Raw genomic sequence first — 21117 nt, 5'->3', positions numbered from 1 at the left:
TCATGATAGACTTGAAGGCACATAACAACAACAACAATTAAAAAATAATATTGAAACATAAAGTCTGAGAAAATCTGAGGACCGATGCTCTTACTGCATGACTACTCATTTTACTCTGGATCCTTTAGTGAGGGACCTTATTAAAGGCATTTTGAAAGTTCAAGTATATACAATGTTTATCAAGTCACCCCATTCACATATTTGTTGGCACTCTCAGATAAATCTAAAAGGTTACTAAGCTAGACTTACCTTTTGAGAAGACTTGTTCTATATGTTTGATGCTATGTTCACAAGCCTGTTCTCAGAGTCTACTGACCACTACAGTTGAATTGCAGAAGGAATGTTTTTCTAGAACAGAATTTTTATTTGTTCTGGACTATCATTAGAACAAACAATTCTACTTAACCACAGGAATGAATAATAACAAATTGCACAGTGCATTTGTTTGAACTATTTGGATTTTGTTCAGTTAGTGATATACCACTGCTTACCATTCAACATTTCACAGCTGGAAGTAGAGACAAAACTATGACTTTATCTGTACCAATTATGAACATTCTCATGCTTGGGATCAGAGCTGATTCAAAATATATAGAGGTGGGGTATAAGTCAAATAATATATTTTGCAAATTGAAGCAACCATATTGAAATCAGCCAGTGCTTTAACTGATTCCACTGCATGTTTACTCCCTGAAATCTTTGCAGAAATATATTCACAATTATTACATCAATTTTCATAATTTTAAAAGCAAAAAGAAGCCTATGTTCTATTAAACAGAGCCTTTAATTATTATAGTCTCATGGAGAAAAGTTATAATGTAGCTTATATCCCTGTTTAAACTATTCTACTCAAATTATATAGATGAAAGTGTCTTCCCCCTTCGTTATTATAAGACATTCACTTTCTTGATGATATTCTCATTGATCTAGAAATAAGACATACAGATCAGCTGGGGGATACTGTAAGGATACTATTCACATTGAAGCTGGGTGCAACCAAAGCTACAGGAGCCACATTTAATGAGGCAGGTGCTGTCAGGAAAGCATATAAGCCATAAATTAGCATCATAAGAGGAAAGACATATAAAGGGACCACAAAGGAAATAAAACATGTTTGACTGGCACAATACAGTAGTCTCCAACTGTGTACAATCACAGACTCTTCACAATGAAAAGAAGCAGAAAAAAGAGCATGTATTTATCATCCAAATGAGCTTATAATGTTGCAGCTATAAGCTTGGAATGAAAAAAAGCTTGCTATCTGTGCATAAGGGGAGGATTGTGATCCTCTAATAGGACATGCTGGGAAGGACAATGATGGTAAGTCCTCTTCCCAAACCTCCCAGATCTTCTAGTGGCGAGTGTTGACCTTACTGCAGAACCCTGGACAGGACATCATTTGTTGTTGTTATGTGCCTTCAAGTCGAACACGACTTATGGCGACCCTATGAATCAGCGACCTCCAAGAGCATCTGTCATGAACCACCCTGTTCAGATCTTGTAAGTTCAGTTCTGTGGCTTCCTTTGTGGAATCAATCTATCTCTTGTTTGGCCTTCCTCTTTTTCTACTCCCTTCTGTTTTTCCCAGCATTATTGTCTTTTCTAGTGAATCATGCCTTCTCATGATGTGTCCAAAGTATGATAACCTCACTTTCATCATTTTAGCTTCTAGTGATAGTTCTGGTTTAATTTGTTCTAACACCCAATTATTTGTCTTTTTTGCAGTCCATGGTATGCGCAAGCTGCATTTTACAAGTCTGGGCAGCCTACCGCAGAAAGAGGCTATGAGAACCTCCCTTTGCAGTTTCACATTACTAGCCTTCCCTCTAGGATGTTCAGATGAACACGGCGTTTGCATTGGGGATGCGGGAGGGATTGCAGGGCCACACACCTAGCTGACAATGGGTCTACCAGACATGCTCCCTATCATCTGCACGTTTGGTGACTATGAGAAAGGCCTGTATGTACATACCAAGATATGTGCATAGACCTTCTCTATGCAAAGGGGGGGAGTCCTTCACACACTCACTAAATACATAGCTGATGGGTATTATTTATCTATTATATTTATATCCCACCTTTCCTCAAAGGGGCTGAAAGTGGCATACATGGTTCTCTTCCTTCTCCTCATTTTATCCTCACAACAACCCTGTGAGGTAGGTTAGACTGAAAGACAGTGACTGGGTACACCTGGGGCAGTGTTAGCCCATTTGGCCTCACAGCCCTCTCACACATGCTTTCAAAGTGTGCAGTGCTGGATTTAGGAACAAGCCAAGTAAGCCATGCTTAGGGCCTCACCTCGTGAGGGCCTCTAAATATGTTGGAGATAATGAAGAAGTTTTATTATAATTGAAATTGCTTTGGATTAAATAAATTTTCATATGAAACCCACCACCAAAAGCTGTACCCTTATCTCCCCATCCCAATCCACACGCAATCCCATCAACGTCCCTTTTCAGGGCTGCTGGACTACTTGCATTATCCACAGCTTGCCCAACCTCACCTCAGACCTCAATATGAGACAAGGGGAGCTAGCCTACCAACACATTCTAAAGTCTGCTTCCACATCAGACAACATTTCCCCTAATCCCCTCCTTGCCACTTTTCCCACTACTTTTTTTCTCTTTATTTTTTATGGTATGTGGCCTCTGAATCTTGTCAGGACCTCAGCATGTCTTAGTCTGGCACTGAATGTGCAAGGGGTAGGATCATATGAACCCTCTGCTGACTATTATCTAACATTCTCACCTGCCCCTGACACTCTGACAGACTTGTGGAGTAAGTAAATATTTTTTCTACCTCTCTCTCCTAACATGTGGGATCAACCAATGAATTTGATTATGAATTGATTCAAAACGGTGAAATAAAGTATTTCTTTTTTATTGATGTAAATAAATCTCTACCCTAAAATATGGTAGTGATGGCCACTGGCTGGAATGATTTTAAAGCAGGACTAGACAAAAATTGGTCTATTATCCACAGCTATTAGCCTTAACAGGAAAATGGAATCTCCACATTCTGAAACAGTCCTGGTCAAGTTTTTGCCTGCTTGTAGACTTCTCAGTAACATCTGACTGCTCATTGTTAGAAGCATGATGAGCTAGATTAGATGGTGTAAAGAAAGCCTGATTTTGCTAATAAAGATGGTTCTGTGGCAAGGAATTGTGGGGAAAACATCTTGCCTGAATGAGGTCCTCTGGAAGGCTGTGAGACTGTCAGATCTCACACCTGAATCCAGTTAATAAAACAGCTAATGAGAACACCTGCTTATCAGCTTGAGACTGGTATACCAAGGCCACAGGCCTGAGAAGACTGGTGAAACTGCATGACCATTAGGCATGAAAGCTCTAGAAGGTTTCATCATCAGAAAGCCCTCTGATTGGCTACTTAATTCCTGACTATTGCCAGGCTTTCTTTCCTGAAAGTAGAGTTGAGATTTTGGCCTGTTGCTTAAGATTTTGGTTTGATGCTAATGCTCAAGGTTCAATGCTTGATGCTGTCCCCCAGTGTTCCTTGATGTCACCTGGTGACATGTTCCTAATTCTATCCAGGCCATATATCTCTGGGGGAGATATGGAACCATGAAGCTACTCTGCCTATCTTCCTATGATTTGTGAGTACACAATTAGGTTAGACAGATTTGTTAGTTTTGTCTTGTGATTGAACTTTCTGTATTTTTTTGTATTTTATCTAACCTTCATGGTGTTTGGTTTAGGGAATTACTTTGCTACTATATTTTTGCACTTACGATCTTATTTAAATAAAGTCTGCCTCATCCACCATTATGTGTTCATTGTAGGGGAATTTTGACTCTGAATCCAACACCCGGGCTATTTAGCCACAAGCTACCATATAATTGGGTATTTCTGTCTTAGGCTCCAAGACAAGGAGTTCATTTTGGTTCTTGTCTTTTGGAATCCTTGGCAGGTCTATTTCTGGCACTTTGGGTTTCCCCTTAGCTTAAAGTGGGTGACTGGTTAAAGGGGTGGTGGCCATCTGCCTACCTTTCAGGGTTGGTGTTGGGCTTAACTCAACCCTGTAAGAGAGGCATGAGCCCTGGAGCCGGGATTGACCTTGAAAGTTCATTACAGATGGATCCAGCATGGATCTTCTTATAGTCAACCTTCAAAGCCCAGTTGCAGAAAGAAAATTGAAAATGTTCAAGAGGGGATCAAAATGTCTATGAAAACAACCATTTTTTTTTGTTTTTATCCAAGCAGCAATGAAATCAATATAGACCAGCTGGTGGCTTAGCCATAGTTGGCATCTGAAAGACCTTGGATTGTATCAGAGTTTGACCACAATGACCTCATCAATAGGAAGTGTAAAGAAGTGTGCCTCTTGAAAAATTTCCCATTTTGATTCCTGACTAAAAAGCTTCAATTGTAATATATGTAATTAAAAAATGAGCACTTGAATACAGCTGTTGTTAGGATAAATTGGTTTCTCTCTCTTCCCCCTGACTCTTCCTTTTTCTGTTCCTTCTCTTTCTTTGATGTGTACTCTTTCATCAGGAAGTCTTTATATACGGAAGGGATCTGTAGACGTGCCGCAAAACAAATAGGTAATTGAAATCTCCCAGTGCCCTTTGGTTCCTTAATCTTTAATTATTCTGATGTCTGCAATTATGGTTTCTCATTATCCACAGAAGTTGCTTTTATGATGAGAGAAAATTAAATTGTGTGCTGGGATGTTTGCCATTAGAGCCTTATTTTTACTGATGTGCGGACACATCAACAATGTGCCTTTGACTTTTACACAAACGGTGGTGATAGGAGTTTCTTTTCTTTCCCCCTTTTCATTCTTACTCTGCTTTATTTAGCCTTCTTTGTGACATACTTTCTTCTGTAAAAGAAGACAGATGTTTGTAGAATCTGTCTTCTATGCCTTGTGCAAACTGAGCAGCCAGGATAAAATTAATGGAAAAAATTATCAGGTCCTTTTTGCATAATATTTGTATGAATTTATCCCCTAAAATATGCATTTTTGCAGAATTTCAGTATATTTATATGCTTTTTGTATGCATTTTTTGAACTGAAACTATATCACAAAATTTGGAGAAGTGGATAATCCAACTGATAACTGTGTTCTGATCCCTGTATATGTCTCAGAATGGTGAATAAGGTTGGTTAGCTTTAAAGTTGTTCCCCATGTTTCAAAGGCCTGGCTGGCTTCAGCTAGAAGCTGAGCATTTAGTGTCACTGTCGCATGCTGTACAATATTTTTCCGAGCAGAGACTTGGCAAGTGTCATCACTACTGACTTTCAGGCATCTCTTGAAGAACCTTTTATGCCAACAGACCTATTCAGCTGTTTTAATTTTCTAGATTACCCAGTTATTTTGATGATTATTTTGTAAGTATTTGTGTTTTATTTTGTTTTACAGATAAAAAATAACATTACAGATACAGAAATATCATCCCCAGTGCTTTATTTCCATAGTGTTTTATGTTTCATTGTATATATTGTATATATTGTTGATATTTATATATGTTGTGGTATATATTTAAATAAATAAATAAAATGTGGACTGAAAAAAATTCTCCACTATGCTTAAATTGTACTAGACAATAAAGAGAGGAAACCTGGTATATGGTTGTCATTTTGGACAGTACCATTTCCCCCTTGCATTGTTTACTTCCACTTTGAGATTCAGGGCCTAAGAGTAGTCACCCTGAACAGTCTGTTTTCCCCTCAGAAAAAAAAGGTAGTTTTGAGAAGAGGTGATGTGAAATGAAGACTAGCTGAGAATGGCAGAAGAGTGTGCTTAACACCTCTTCCCCATGAGTTATTCTTCTGCTTCAAATTGCTTGCCCTTAAACACACATACCACTTTTTGTTCCATCAGGTTCCAACCATGTCTTCTCAAGCATGCATTAATACACATGGAAACCTCCAAGTGGGAGAGGAAATAGCCTGGGAATTATTTATTTAGTACAGTTATTTTATTTTCCAACTTTCAGAATACATCTCCTAGCAAGGCAGCTTACAAGTACCAATAACACAAAAACACAATAAAATATCAAAAACATAAAGTCATCAGTATCCTTTCCACAAGGCAGTTGGTAGCAGATAGCCTTGATGGGGTAGTTCAGCTGGAAAAGGTTCTGTGGTGGTTTTTGCCTGCCTCAGTCTCTCACCTGGAATTCTTCCCACAGGACAGTTATTAGCTGATGGTCCTGCAAAGGGAGGGGGAGAGGGTGTAGTTCAATTGGAGCAGGCTTTGAAGTGATCTTCACCTGCCTCCCCTTGGAATACTTCCCAGTTCTTGATAAAAGCACCTGTAGGGAGGATCGATTTAGAGTTAAAAAAAAAAAGAGTGAGCAGAGAAAGGGTAAAGTATTCCCCATTGCACTCGGTTTCACATTGCCTCCTCCAAAGCTGGGAAGGGTTATATGCATCTGTGCGTTAATGTCCCTCTCAGTCCTAAGATAAATTTACAGCCCTGAATATTTGCTAGTATTAAAAATATGAGCAAAACAGCAATGTAAATACATTCATTCAGAGCCTGTTAAATCTTTCAAAGTTATTAAAATTGAGTTTTGATATTTACAAGAGATGTGCCCCAAGATTCACCTTGTATCTGTGTCTGTCCTTTCAAAAAACAAACACACACTGATCTGTTTGAGTCACTCTGTGCTCTGCCCACCTTGATTTGTGATTAAGGCTCTGAGCAGCTCTGTACAAAAAGAAGCTCAGTGTTTCCCATTCACTCTTACAGGAAATCTAAACATAGCTATCTTTTCCCCCCTCTTTTTGCAAAAGCAGATAAAATTTGCAGGCACAAACACCTCTACAGTGGATTAAGGTCTAAGGGTTTTGTGGGGGAAGTGTTCAGTTTCCTCCATAATCCAATACTTTTATTAGGCCAGCAATAAAACTGCAAAATATCTATTAGTTCTATATTTTGGTGTGCATGTGTCTTTCTTGTCTTAAAACAATTAAGGGATCTAAGTGGTGTTTCTTTTTGCTTGTACCTTTTTAAAAACAAAAAACCTAATCAGCAGCTCCACACTGACTGGCTTTGATTTCTGAAGTTTGTTGTGGTGTAAGGGGATGTCATGAACCCTGTGGAAAGGGCATAGGTGGTGAGAACGAGGAGGGGGAGGAGGACTTTGCCTAGGAAGAAGGCACCAGTGACATGTCTACAGGCACACTGAAGTCTCAGAGTTCCTGCACTGTAGCCAGTGACAATTCCGCCCCTATAGATCCTGTTACCAGTGAGAAAGCCCAACCAGCTGGGAAGATGCCTCTCTGTCTACCTTTCACCCCCTTCCTTCATCCACTCCACTGTCATCACCACACAGCCCCCTTCCTCCTGTTGGGGAGGACCTTGCTGAGGGGGTCCAGCCACCCTTGTCCCACACACACAGGCTGTGATGCCAGCAATCTCAATCAACTGTCATTGTCATTCTGAGGAGGAGCTCTCATCTGCATGTGCACGCTCCACAGTGACACAGTCCATGGAAGTAGGGAAACAGTCCATCCTTACTTAAGGTTGGTAAAGAGGCATGTCTAGTTGCTGTGATGTCCTTTGTTGTTGTCATGTGCCTTCAAATTGATTATGACTTATGGCAACGCTATGAGTCAGCAACCTCCAAGAGCATCTGTCATGAACCACCCTGATCAGATCTTGAAAGTTCAGGTCTGTGGCTTCCTTTATGAAATCAATCCATCTCTTGTTTGGCCTTCCTCTTTTTCTACTCCCTTCTGTTTTTCCCAGCATTATTGTCTTTTCTAGTGAATCATGTCTTCTCATTATGTGTCCAAAGTATGATAACCTCAGTTTCATCATTTTAGCTTCTAGTGATAGTTCTGGTTTAATTTGTTCTAACACCCAATTATTTGTCTTTTTTGCAGTCCATGATATGTGCAAGGCTCTCCTCCAACACCACATTTCAAATGAGTTGATTTTTCTCTTATCCGCCTTTTTCACTGTCCAACTTTCACATTCATACATAGAGATCAGGAACACCATGGTCTGAATGATCCTGACTTTAGTGTTCAGTGATGAATCCTTGCATTTGAGGACCTTTTTTAGTTCTCTCATAGCTGCCATCTCTAGTCCTAGCTTTCTTCTGATTTCTTGACTATTGTCTCCATTTTGGTTAATGACTGTGGCAAGATATTGATAATCCTTGACAAGTTCAATGTCCTCATTGTCAACTTTAAAGTTACATAAATCTTCTGTTGTCATTACTTTAGTCTTCTCAGTGTTCAGCTGTAGTCCTCCTTTTGTACTTTCCTCTTTAACTTTCATCAGCATTCATTTCAAATCATTACTGGTTTCTGCTAGTAGTATGGTATTGTCTGCATATATTTCTCCCTCCAACTTTCACACCTCCTTCATCTTGGTCCAATCCCGCTTTCTGTATGACACCCTCTTCTTAGGGAAGATTTAGGTTGATGGTTAAGGTTAGGGTTAGGGTTGTGGTGCAGTACTCTTGGATGAAACAGATTATCTTGACCCATCCCAGTCTGGGTTCAGGCTTGGTCATGGGACTGAATCAGCCTTGGTCGCCCCAATGGATGACCTTTATCGAGAGACGGATGGGGGGAATGTGACCCTGTTATTCTTACTTGATCTCTCAGCAGCTGTTGATACCATTGACCATGATATCCTTCTGGGCTGACTTGGTGAGGCTTATTGAAGGCACTGTTTTACAGTGGTTCTGATCCTATCTCCAAGGTCATTCTCGGAGAATAACATTGTGAATGTCTTTCGGCTCCCTGGCAGTTGTGCTGTGGGGTGTCACAGGGTACCATCTTGCACCCCATGCTGTTTAATATCTGTATCAAGCCTTTGGAATTGGTCATCAGGAGATTTGGGGCGAGGTGTCAGCAGTATGCTGCCGATACCAAGCTCTATTTCTCTGTAACCTCTGAATTGGGGGAGGCCATGCAAGCCCTGGACAGCTGCCTAAACTCAGTGGTGGGTTGGATGGGGGCCAATAAACTGAGTCTGAATCCTAGCAAGATGGATGCACTGTGGGTTGGTGGTTCCTGAGTTTGGATAATTGGTCAGTTGCCTGCTTTAGATGGGGTTGTACTCCCTCTGAAAGAGCAGCTTTGTGGTCTGGTGGTGCTCCTGGATCCATCTTTATCACTAGAGGCCCAGGTGAGCTCTGTGGCTAGGAGTGCCTTTTGCCAGTTCAGCTGGTAAGACAGCTGCGGCTGTTTGTGGACCGGGATAGTCTGACCACTGTTGACCATGCACTGGTAACCTCCAGGCTAGATTACTGCAATGCACTCTATGTGGGACTGCCCTTGAGGTTGGTCCAGAAGTTGCAGCTGGTGCAAAATGCAGCTGTGAGACTGCTCATTGGGTCAGGGTATTGTCAACATGTCACCCCGCTGCTGAAAGAATTGCACTGGCTGCCCATTTGCTACCGGGCCAAGATCAAGGTTCTAGTTTTGCTGTACAAAGCCCTATTCAGCTTGGGACCAGGATACCTGAAAGACTGTCTTGTCCCTTATATACTCAGTTGATCACTGCGCTCTGCAAATGAGGGCCTCCTGCAGATACCATCTGATCAGGAGGTCTGTTCTGCACATAGTAGGAAACAGACCTTTAGTGTGACGGCACCTACCCTGTGGAATTCCCTCCCCTTAAACATTAGATAGGTGTCATTGTTATCTTTTTGGCACCTATTGAAGAACTTCCTCTTTCAACAAACCTTTTAAGTTGCGACCTATCCCAGTCTGTGTCTGTGTTGGAATTGCTTTTTAATATCGTTTAAGAACATATTCTTTTTAAAAATGTTTGTAATCTGAGAAGATGTTTTGAAAGTTTTTTTAAAGAAACTTTTTTAAAGATGTTTAGTTTTAATGTGTTTTAAACTTTGTTTTTATTATGTTTTAAAGTTTTTAGTGCTTTTGTTTGCTGCCCTGGACACCTGCTGGGAGGAAGGGTGGGATATAAATCAAATAATACATAAATAAATAATAAGTATGTTTGCATATAGATTAAACAAATAGGGTAATAAAATACATCTCTGTCTCACACCCTTTCCAATAGGGAACCAATCGGTTTCTCCATATTCTGTCCTTCCAGTAGCCTCTTGTGCAGAGTATAGGTTGCGCATCAGGACAATCAGATGCTGTGGCACCCCCATTTCTTTTAAAGCATTCCATAGTTTTTCATGATCTACACAATCAGAAGTTTTTCTGTAATTTATAAAGCACAGGGTGATATCCTTCTGAAATTCCTTGGTCTGTTCCATTATCCATTCCATCCATTCCATTATCCGTATGTTTGCAATATGATCTCTGGTACCTCTTCCCTTTCTAAATCCAGCTTGGACATCTGACATTCCTTGCTCTATATATGGTAAGAGCCTTGTTGTAGAATGTCGAGCAGTACTTTACTTACATGGCATATTAAGGCAATAGTTTGATAATTACTGCATTCCCTTGGGATCCCCTTTCTTTGGAACTAGGATGTATACTGAATGCTTCCAGTCTGTGAGCCATTGTTTTCTTTTCTGTATTAGTTGACAAATTATTGTCAAAATTTGGACAGATTCAGTTTCAGTAGCTTGTAACAACTCTATTGGTGTACCATCTGTTCCTGGAGAGCAGATTCTACCTTGCATTCTAAAATTTCTGGTTGTTTGTCATACCATTCCTCCATGAATGAATCTGTCATCCTTGAATCTCATTTATAGAGTTTTTCAGTGTATTCCTTCCATCTTCCTTTTTTTTCATCTTGGTCAGTCAATGTGTTCCTGTGTTGATTAGTCAACATCTCTACTTTTGGTTTTGATTTCCCTTTAATTTCTCTAATCATTTGGAATAGGGCTCTTGTTCTACCCTTTTTGTTCCCCTCTTCTATACAATAACAATTGTTATTGTAATAGTTCTTTTGGCCCTACATACTAGTCACTGTATTGTTGCATTTAGGGTTCTACCCATTGGGTGTGGTCATCCGGAGCTTTGGAGTGCGTTGCCATCAGTATGCTGATGACACGCAGCTCTATTTCTCCTTTTCATCTTCTTCAGGTGAGGCTGTCAATGTGCTGAACCGGTGCCTGGCTGCGACAATGGACTGGATGAGGGCTAATAAACTGAGACTCAATCCAGACAAGACTGAGATACTGTTAGTGGGTGGTTCTTCGGACTGGATGGTGGATGTCCAACCTGTTCTGGATGGGGTTGCACTCCCCCTGAAGGAGCAGGTTCATAGCTTAGGGGTTCTCCTAGAACCATCTCTGTCACTTTAGGCTCAGGTAGCCTCGGTGGCACGGAGTGCCTTCTACCAACTTCGGTTGGTGGCCCAACAATGTCCCTATCTGCACAGGGATAACCTGGCTTCAGTTGTCCATGCTCTGGTAACCTCCAAATTAGATTACTGCAATGCACTCTACGTGGGGCTGCCTTTGAAGACGGTTTGGAAACTGCAGCTTGTGCAAATGCAGCGGCCAGATTGGTAACAGGGACCAGACGGTCCAAACATATAAAACCAACTCTGGCCCGCTTGCATTGGCTGCCTGTATGTTTCTGAGCTCGATTCAAGGTGCTGGTTTTGACCTATAAAGCCTTACATGGCTTGGGACCACAATACCTGATGGAACGCCTCTCCCGATATGAACCCACCCATATACTACGTTCAAGATCAAAGGTCCTCCTCCGGGTGCCTACTTGCAGGGAAGCTCGGAGGTGGCAAATAAATAAATAAATGTCCATGTGTACAGTCGTCTTTTTGGTTGCTCAAAATCTGTGTTGGTAAGAAACAAATCATTGGCTTCACAGAATTCAATAAGTCTTTCTCCTGCTTCATTTCTGTCTCCTAAGCCCCATTTCCCCACAATTCCTAGTTCTTCTCTGTTCCCTACTTTTGCATTCCAATCCCCCATGCTTATCATCATATCTTGTTTTGGTGTATGATCAATTTCCTCCTGTACTTCTGCGTAAAATCTCTCCAATTCCTCTTCTTCTGCATTTGCTGTTGGAGTATAGACTTGGATGATGGTTATGTTAATAGGTTTCCTATTAAATCTCATTGATATGACTCTCTCAGACCTTGCGTTATAGCTCCTGATTGCTTTTGCTACATCACTTCTCACTATTAAAGTAACCCCATTTCTTCTTAATTTCTCATTTCCTGCATAAAATATTTTGTAGTTGCTTGATTGAAAATGTCTCATTCCCGTCCATTTTAATTCACTCATGCCAAGTATTGTAAGATTGATATGTTCCATTTTGTGCTTGATGATTTCTAATTTTCCCTGGTTCATGCTTCTCACATTCCATGTTCCTATTGCATACATCATACAACTCTGGACTCTTCTTTCGCATCTGTGCGCATTGGCCCCTGGGCTTCCTTTCGGCTTTGACCCAGGCTGCTTGCACACTGCACTTTATTCTGATGGTTTCTTACCTGGTAATTTGTGCATTATATTTGATCTTTCACTTGACACACAAGCTAGCTCCAGAATTCTAGTGGAATGTATTTATTTATTTATTTATTGTACTTGTATACCGCCCCATAGCCTAAGCTCTCTTGAAGTGGAAGTTTAGCGCTAATTTCCATGATAAATTAAACCAGAAATAACCCGTTAGCAAGGCTGGGAACCAGGAAGATTGCAGTAGTTTTTCTTTACCTGCAGCCACTCACGTGACAGGCATCCCAGCATGCAGTGCATTCCTGCCCTTCAGTTTTGCGGGGTTTTTTTTTTTTGCCTGATGAACGTTGTACCAGTATTCCGGCATCGGCACAGATAGCAGCAGCATTTCCCACACACATACCTCTCTTTGCACATGATGAGGGACAAAAACAAGGTGTGTGAAAGACAGTTATGCGAATTGCCGGTATATCGGCTGGAAAAGCTGCTGTTCCTTAACACAACAGGAGTGCGTTAGGGATTTTAGAAATCGGGACAGAAGTGCTACCATTTTAATCCGTTAAACTAATGCAATCAGCCACATGTGTGAAAGTAATTTCAGTTGCGTCAGCCACAGCACTACTTGTACTTGTCTGTTGTTCTTCCCCAGTAGCTCGCTTTGTGCCATCTGACCTGAGGGTCTCATCTTCAGGCACTATCTCGTGTTGCATTCAAAATGTGATGTCCTAGTGCAGTGTAATCATTCCTTGTTATTCTTAGTAGTGATGCTATATCCTTTGTAACCTGTAAGCTGATTCATAAAGCGCTCTGAACTTAAACTTTTCATTAAAGCTAATAAAGAAAAGCCACATTTGTGTCTGACTTCAATGGGCTTGGACAGGACAGGCATCCTCCAATAGTTTTTACAAGGTGCGCCTGGTGTTTAACAGTGCCTGTGGATGATTTTTTCCCCCAGAACTGGATGATTTTTTTCCCCAGTCAGACCAGTGGATTTTTTTTGAAAAGTTAAATGGAGGTTTTAACTTTCAGAAAACTTATTTGCTGCTCTGCATTAACAGCAGCAGCAATAATCATCCAGAGTTCTTTAGTGCTCTACAGGCAAGTGCTCTACAGGCAGCACTTAAGACAGCCTCACTTCTGCAAATTCTACCGTAGAGATACATTGTATAGAAAAACAGAGCACAGAAAAACAGCAACAGAGTGAAACAAGGCTTTGTGGGGGCCTTGTTTCAACTTGGATGTGTGTGTTGACATCATGGTTCAAGTTGTAAAGTGGAAAAATCACTGTGAAGCACCCCAAATCACCCCATTATTAAGCCCAGTACACAGCAGTTGTACACCCCTAGAAAATGATGACTTCTCTTTAGAGATGTGCTAGAATTCTACCCAATTCAGATTTGGTACTGATTTTTTCCATTAATTCACATGTTCTCTATTGTTGTAGATCAGATTTTTATGTAGAGCTTTCTGCTGCATTTTTTTTTAAATCTATATTAAGAATGATGATTTTATTGATATTTCCTTTCAAAATATCAATATTCCCTTTAATATTATTGACAATATCAATTTTTTTTTGCTAGGGAAAAACAGTTCCATAAAAGCAGCGGCTAGCGGACAAAGCATTCAAAGAAAGCAGAATGCTTTCAAACCGGCAGCCATCCCTCCTTCTCTCTCTCCCCCCCAACTCCCCTTTGCTAATAGCTAACTGTTTTAAAGGCATGACTACAACTTATAATGATGTTTTTCACCTTGACCACCTGTAGTTCTTGTACTACTTACCTTTTTTTAGGCTGTCACACTGTTCTTCTGTTTATCATAACAAGAATAACAAGCAACCAATTATATTATATTTTAAATGCACAATCCCAAATTACAATAATCCTACTTAGATGGTGAGGGGGAAGAGAAGTGGCAAATGATCCACCATTTCCAGAGCCTTGTTGGGTTGTGGCAGAGAGGGCAGGAAATGGGGATGGCTTTCTTTATAAAAAAAAAAAAATCACCCCATTCATTTAGATTGGGGGGTGTCAGGCCCAGGATGTGACTCAGGAACCAGACCAGCGGTTGTAGTTAATTCGTGTTTTATTAGGGTAATGTCCAAACAAAGACTGTGTTTTCTCATGAAGCAATACAGGGATACAGGTCCTGCGGCATTGGGAGAAAGTTGACAGAGCAAGGGACTTCTTCCCGCCTGTTCTTTAAGAAGGGGCCAAACGGGCGTGCAATCTTTCGCTCCTCCTTAACTGCCCCTCAGGTACTGCCCGCCTTCCCCCCCTTCTCTCCTGTCTTTTCAGCTGTCTGCGTGTGCGCGGTGAGGGGGGAAGCATCACCCCCTCCTCTTCTGAAGTTTCTGATTCCAGGATGGGGGATAGGGGAGGGGCTGATGGTAAACTGCCTCCCCGCTTTTCGGCTGTGAGCAGCCCTCCCTCTTCCCCCTCTTGCTCTAAGCCTAAAAGAGGGGGAGGCGTGAGAATGTCCAGGGAGGGCTCAGGCTCCCCGTTGCTAAGCGACCTTATCACTGGCAGTTCCTCTGTTTTGTCTTCGCTCCAAAGGGGGGAAGTTCCTCCCCCTTCCCTCTGCCATCCATCCGAATACTCTTCTCCCAACTCTCCGGGATCCAGCTCCCCGGGATTGGGACCCCAGCTCTGCCTTCTGACACCATCCCCCCTCCCAGGCTGTGCCCCCTCCCCTTGTCTGGCTTGGGACGGTGGGGAAAATGTTGATGGAAAAGTTTTACCAATTCTGGAGCATGCACATCAGCTGCATCTTCCCATGATCTGTCAGCCACCCCATAGCCTTTCCAGTGAATCAAGTACTGCAGCTTGTGGCGTCTGATCCTGGAATCTAAGATCTCCTCAACTTCAAACTCAAGCTGCTCATTTACCAGGAGTGAAGCTCCGGGAGGTTCCTCCAGCCGTAACTCACTGGGAGGGGCGGCTTTCGTTAAGAGGGATCGATGGAACACAGGATGTATTTTAAACGTGTCAGGCAGCTTCAGTCGGTACGCCACGGGATTAATTTGAGTTTCTATTTCGAAAGGACCCACCCTCTTGTCTTGTAATTTTCTACATTTGCCCGGCATCTGGAGGAAGCGGGTGGACAGCCATACCTGGTCTCCCGGTTGAAGGGGGGGGCCCTCCTTCCTGTGCAGGTCAGCAACTCGCTTGTACTCCGTTTTGGCTTCGTTTAACTGCTGTTTCAGTGTCTGTTGCGCCGCTTGCAATTCCTTAAGGAAGTTCTCAGCTGCCGGTACCAGCATTCCTTCTGAGCTGCTTGGAAAGACTTTAGGATGGAATCCATAATTAGCGAAGAAGGGGGTTTGTTGAGTACTGGAGTGCAGAGAATTGTTGTAGGCGAACTCTGCAAAATGCAAATATGATACCCAGTCAGTCTGTTGATAGGACACATAACTTCGTAAATATCTTTCCAAAACGGCGTTCAAGCGTTCCGTCTGCCCATCTGTCTGGGGGTGATGGGCGGAGGAGAGTTTTAATTCCGTCTGCAACTGTTTCCACATTGCTCTCCAAAATTTGGCTGTGAACTGAGTTCCTCGGTCTGAGACTACGCTGTTTGGCAATCCATGCAGCCGGTAGACTTCTTTTATGAATAACTTGGCTGTTTCTTTAGCCTCTAAGGCCCCTGCACAAGGAAGAAAGTGTGCCATTTTGGTAAGTAGATCCACCACTACTAAGATGGCTGTCATTCCTTGGGACTTGGGTAGATCAGTTATAAAATCCATGGAGAGGTCCTTCCAGGGTTCGTGTGGGACAGGCAACGGTTGTAACAGTCCTGCTGGTGTCCCTGTTTGTGTTTTTGTCCGCAGACAGACAGAGCAGGACTTTACATAACTCTCAATATCCCGACGCATTTTAGGCCACCAGAAGTCCTTGGTCACGTTCTGAATGGTCTTGTAAATCCCAAAGTGTCCCGCTGTGATGGAATCATGACACTGGCGTAGGATTCTGAGCCTTAATTCCCCTTCTGGCACATATCTGGCGGTTTTGAACCATAACAGTCCATTTCTCCAGTGAAAGGTTACTTCTGAGTCTTGACCTTGTCCCGTCTCCTGCTGATATTTTAGCATGTCTGCATCTTCTTGTTGTGCCTTTTTGAGTTCCTCTTCCCATGAAGGCTGGCATACTCCCAACGTTAATTTCTCTGGCGGGATTACGTACTGAGGCTGGTCCTCGGATTCACTTTCTTTGTATTGTGGCTGTCTGGATAAGGCATCCGCTCTCTGGTTTTTGGCTTGGGCATGGTAAGTAATCTGGAAGTTAAACCTAGTGAAGAACTGGGACCATCTTATCTGTCTCTGGTTCAGCTTTCTGGCTGTTTGGAGGCTTTCAAGATTCTTGTGGTCGGAGCGCACTTCAATTCAATGAGAGGTCCCCTCTAGGTATTGTCTCCAGTTTTCAAAAGAGTCCTTGATGGCCAGCAGCTCCTTCTCCCAAACTGTGTAGTTCTTCTCTGCAGGCTTTAACTTCCGAGAGAAGTACGCACAGGGGTGCAGCTCCTTCCCTTCTTGGTCTAATTGTAGCAGGACCCCCCCGATGGCAAAATCTGAAGCATCTGCTTCCACTACGAAAGGGCGGTTCGGATCAGCAAAGCGCAGAATGGGCTCAGTAGCAAACCTTCTCTTCAGCTCCTCAAAGGCCTCGGTGTCGTTCTCTGTCCATTGAAACTTCTTCTTCCCCCTTAAACAGTCAGTCAGAGGAGCTGTTAATTTGGAAAACCCTGGAATGAACTTTCTGTAATAATTGGCAAACCCCAAAAACCGTTGTACATCCTTTTTGGTGACAGGTTGGCCCCAGTCCAATATGCAGCTTACTTTCCCTGGGTCCATCTCCACGCCTTCCGCTGAGATTCGATATCCAAGGAAGTCTAGAGACTTGAGGTCAAATCCACATTTCTCTAATTTAGCATACAGGTGATTTTCTCTCAGTCTCTTCAACACCGTCTTCACATGCTGGTCGTGGTCTTCCTGGTTCTTTGAGAACACCAGGATATCATCTAAGTAACAGATTACATACGTGTTCAACAAGTCTCTAAACACGTCGTTCATGAATTTTTGAAAAATTCCTGGACTTCCACAAAGCCCGAACGGCATGACCAGGTATTCATACTGTCCGTAAGCGGTCAAGAATCCTGTTTTCCATTCATCTCCCTCCTTCATTCTGATCAGATTGTACGCTCCTCTCAAATCCAACTTCGTGAAGATTTTTGCAGAGCGCAGTCGGTCCAGCAACTCTGAGATCAGGGGCAGCGGGTAGCTGTTGGGGATGGTGATCTGGTTCAATGCGCGATAATCGTTACAGGGTCTGAGTTCCCCCCCTTCTTTTTCACAAACAATAGTGGCACTCCAGCAGGGGATTGTGAGGGGCGTATGAATCCTTGCCTCAGGTTTTTATCCAGGAATTCCTTCAGGGCCTCCCTCTCATTCTCTGTGAGAGAGTAGATTCTCCCTGATGGGATGCTGGCTCCTGGCACTAGGTCAATCTCACAGTCGTAAGGGCGGTGGGGGGGTAAAGTCTCTGCCTCTTTTTCATCAAACACATCTTTGAATTCTTCATACTTTGGCGGCAGGGTCACTTGCTCGATCTCTTGCACTGCCCCCGCTAGGGTGTTCTTGATGCCTTCAGGTTGACAGTTCTCCTGGCAATACTGTGAGGTGAACCACACCACCGCCTCCTTCCAACTTATTTTGGGTTCATGCTTTGCTAGCCAGGGCATTCCCAGAATCACCTCAAAGTTCGAGAGATCTGACACGTATAGCGAAATGAACTCTTCATGCCCAGGGATTTGAAGTTTCACTTCCTCCGTGGCTTGTGTCACCCCTCCTGACTTCAGGGGTCTCCCATCGATAGTCTCCACAGCTAGGGGAGCGTCCAGTTTCCACCGGGAAATTCCATGACGCTTGACTAACTTTGCATCAATAAAATTTGTGGAGGCTCCACTGTCAATTAAGGCAGTGGAATTAAACACCACTCCTCTGGAAGTTGTAATCCGAATAGGCAAGACCAACACCCCCTTTGAGGAAGGTTGGATCATTGGGGGGCCTTTATACAACGCTGCCCCCAGTCCACCGGCCTGCACATGGACTGGGTGTTCTAGTTTCCCGACGGCTCATCTTTCCCCCCTTTCAGTCCACAGTCTCTGGCCACGTGGCCCGGCTTTGAACAATAAAAGCATAAACGTTCTCGACGTCATCTTCTTCTTCTGACAATCTTGGCCTAGCCCCTCCCTGTCCCTCAGTTGCATTACCTGCCATCCCTGCAGAGGATGCAACAGGCCCAATAGTTAGCTTGTCCCCCTCTTCTCTCATACATTTCTTCTCTTTGAATCTTGCAAGTGGATACATATGGACTAGTGTTAATTGCCACATGGCCATATATGGCAAGTCATCAGTGTACTTTATTTATTGTTGTGATGCAAGATAGTCAAAAGCTCATTGGATGAAGATGCAAATTAAAGGGGCCCAGGGAAGGTATCAACTCAGTGGTGGCAGCATCTGTCTGAGAAAGCCACACTACTGAAAATAGAATGGCCAGTATCATAATTCTAACTCAGCAACAAAAGTCTGGTGTTGCCCAGCAAGGGTGTTGTGGTATGGTGACTTAGAGTCTTAATGTGCATGTGGAAGGTCCTGTTCTGAATCTTGCCACAGATACACATTCTCTAGATGTCGTGGAGGCTGGTGGCTTTGATGTCAGTGAGTCAGTGAATCTGCTCCAGGTTTTAGTCCAAACTTCCAAGGAGCACCTTGGTCAGCAGCTTGAAAGTTCAGACTAAAACCCGGAGCCGATTCACTGCCTCACTGACATTGGAGCCACCAGCCTCCGATATCGAGGTGATATTAGTTAAGCAATAGTCTCTGTTGTATGTGTGGTCCCTGAAATATGGGGATAATAACAATGACCTGCTTTCCAGGGTGGCAGTAAGGATTATGTAAAATATAATATCTGCATGTTCCACACTCTACAAAGTGCTATAGCTAATAAAAAGTGTTATTAAAACAGACAATTGGAAAAGGTGCAGAAAAGACAATCTCAAGTCATTATTGGTTTGGTAAGTAAAACAAAAGCATTTCAATTTCTCATTTTTCCCCTCTAAAGTTCATTTCTCCACATTCTGCATCAGTTTGTGATTCCTTTTTTTAAAAAAAGCCCTCATGAAAATTCATCAGCATTTTAGTGCAAATTTATCCTAATGTACACATTTGTATATAAATTTTCCTAATATGGCGCACCCTTTCCCTCAGTATATTCATTACTTGTCTGGAGAACAGCATTGCAAAATCTGGAGAACTTTGAAGGATGGCTGTGGTTTGGGCTGCATGTTGTTTCAGTGAGTGCTAATTAGTTTCACCTTTAAATGTGAACGGAATTGCATTTCTCCCCCATACCTGCATGGAGGATAGGCTTTTTAGCTGCCATAATATCTAAACAGAAGCTACATGAATGTCAGCTGCTGGAAGGCAATCAATAGGGAAGGGCTTTTTCCCTTATGCCCAGCTTCAGGGCTTCACAAAAGCATATGACTGGTCACTGTTGGAAACAGAATGCTAGTCTAGATGGACCTTTGGTCTGATCTGGTAGGGTTCTCCTTCTGTTCTTAGTCAATAAATCTGTACATCAATCTCCCTGGTTCATACAGTCAGAATGCTTACAACAGGCTAGAACAATTTTATGCTTTTCTGTTCTTTATCCAAAATGAGAAAATTTGGACTGAGTCTAAATGTGGGGGCAGGGAACGCCACAAAAATGTATCCTGATATCTGATTGGCTACATAGCACCACAATGTCACACGGGCTATTGTTTCTCCTTGGTTTTATCACAATGCTAGTAAAAAGAAGAACCCTAGTTTGTTTGTGTTGTCTAAATCACACCGAAGGACCCACTAAGAAAGGCAGTGGAGTAAACCAACATGAAAAAGATATGGAATTGTATCTAATGGTGTCTATCAAAAACTTTCCCTTCCTCTCCTGCCCGCATGCACTCCCAAGTGCCTCCAAATCTTCTCTGGATGGGTGGGAGTGCAGTGGGAATGAGAGGAAGATAAATTTGTGGTGGAAGAAGTTCCATTGCACAAGCAGAAGTCTGCTTGTGCAACATTGGATGCAGTCATTGGTTTTGAGGGTCTTTTGGAATATTTCAAGTCCCTGAATGTGTGTTACACATTGAATACAGCACTTCCCTAAGGATTATTATTAAATACCAAAACAATCCAACCTGCCGGAGGCCAGCGGAAACGAAGCTGGTGGAGGCGGAGCTGATGGAAGGGGCCACCCCATCCAGCTGCCACTCAGAGGTCTTGTAGAGGGGAGGATGTTGGCTGTGCCAGCGGGGTGCAGCAGAATGAAACAAAATACATGCTTCCTTCCACCACCCCTTTTCCCAGCACACTGGCTGCTGGGATGGAGGGCCATGGGAGGGAGCCAAATGGGACCTGGATATTGCATAAGTTCCCCTTGGCTCCTCCTCCTACACACCCCTGGAATGCCCCTTTTGCAGCCCTTCTGCCAACTTTTGCTGGCTCCCTTTACACCAGGCTGGGCTTCCCCGGCAGACCTCCAGCTGAGCCAGCTGGGTCCCAGATCAGTCATGGCTGAGCCAGGATGAGGTGCTTATGCCTGCATAGCTTGGCTAAGCCAGGACCCAGCTGGCTCAGTCGGAGGTCCACCATATCAAACTCGGCTCACTCCAGCATAAATAACAGCTGGATTGTTCCCTAAAACAGATTCCAGACATTTCAGTACCTCTTATTGCATTTAACC

At 42.9% G+C, this 21117-nt stretch overlaps 1 protein-coding gene across 1 annotated transcript in view; it reads left to right on the top strand.

The window, feature by feature from the left end:
• The first annotated feature begins 3471 nt into the window (after positions 1-3471).
• The window catches only part of LRRC4C (leucine rich repeat containing 4C), a 637988-nt gene continuing 620342 nt past the window's right edge, over positions 3472-21117 (top strand). Inside the window, exon 1 of the mRNA XM_061613155.1 lies at positions 3472-3613. The gene's annotated coding sequence lies outside the window, so the exon portion shown is untranslated. The remainder of the gene's footprint in view (positions 3614-21117) is intronic.

The sequence above is a fragment of the Rhineura floridana genome, chromosome 2, assembly GCF_030035675.1.
Source record: "Rhineura floridana isolate rRhiFlo1 chromosome 2, rRhiFlo1.hap2, whole genome shotgun sequence".
Classification (NCBI taxonomy): Eukaryota; Metazoa; Chordata; class Lepidosauria; order Squamata; family Rhineuridae; genus Rhineura; species Rhineura floridana.
The sequence above is the reverse complement of the archived record's forward strand: the minus strand, read 5'-3'. Positions and strand labels throughout refer to the sequence as shown.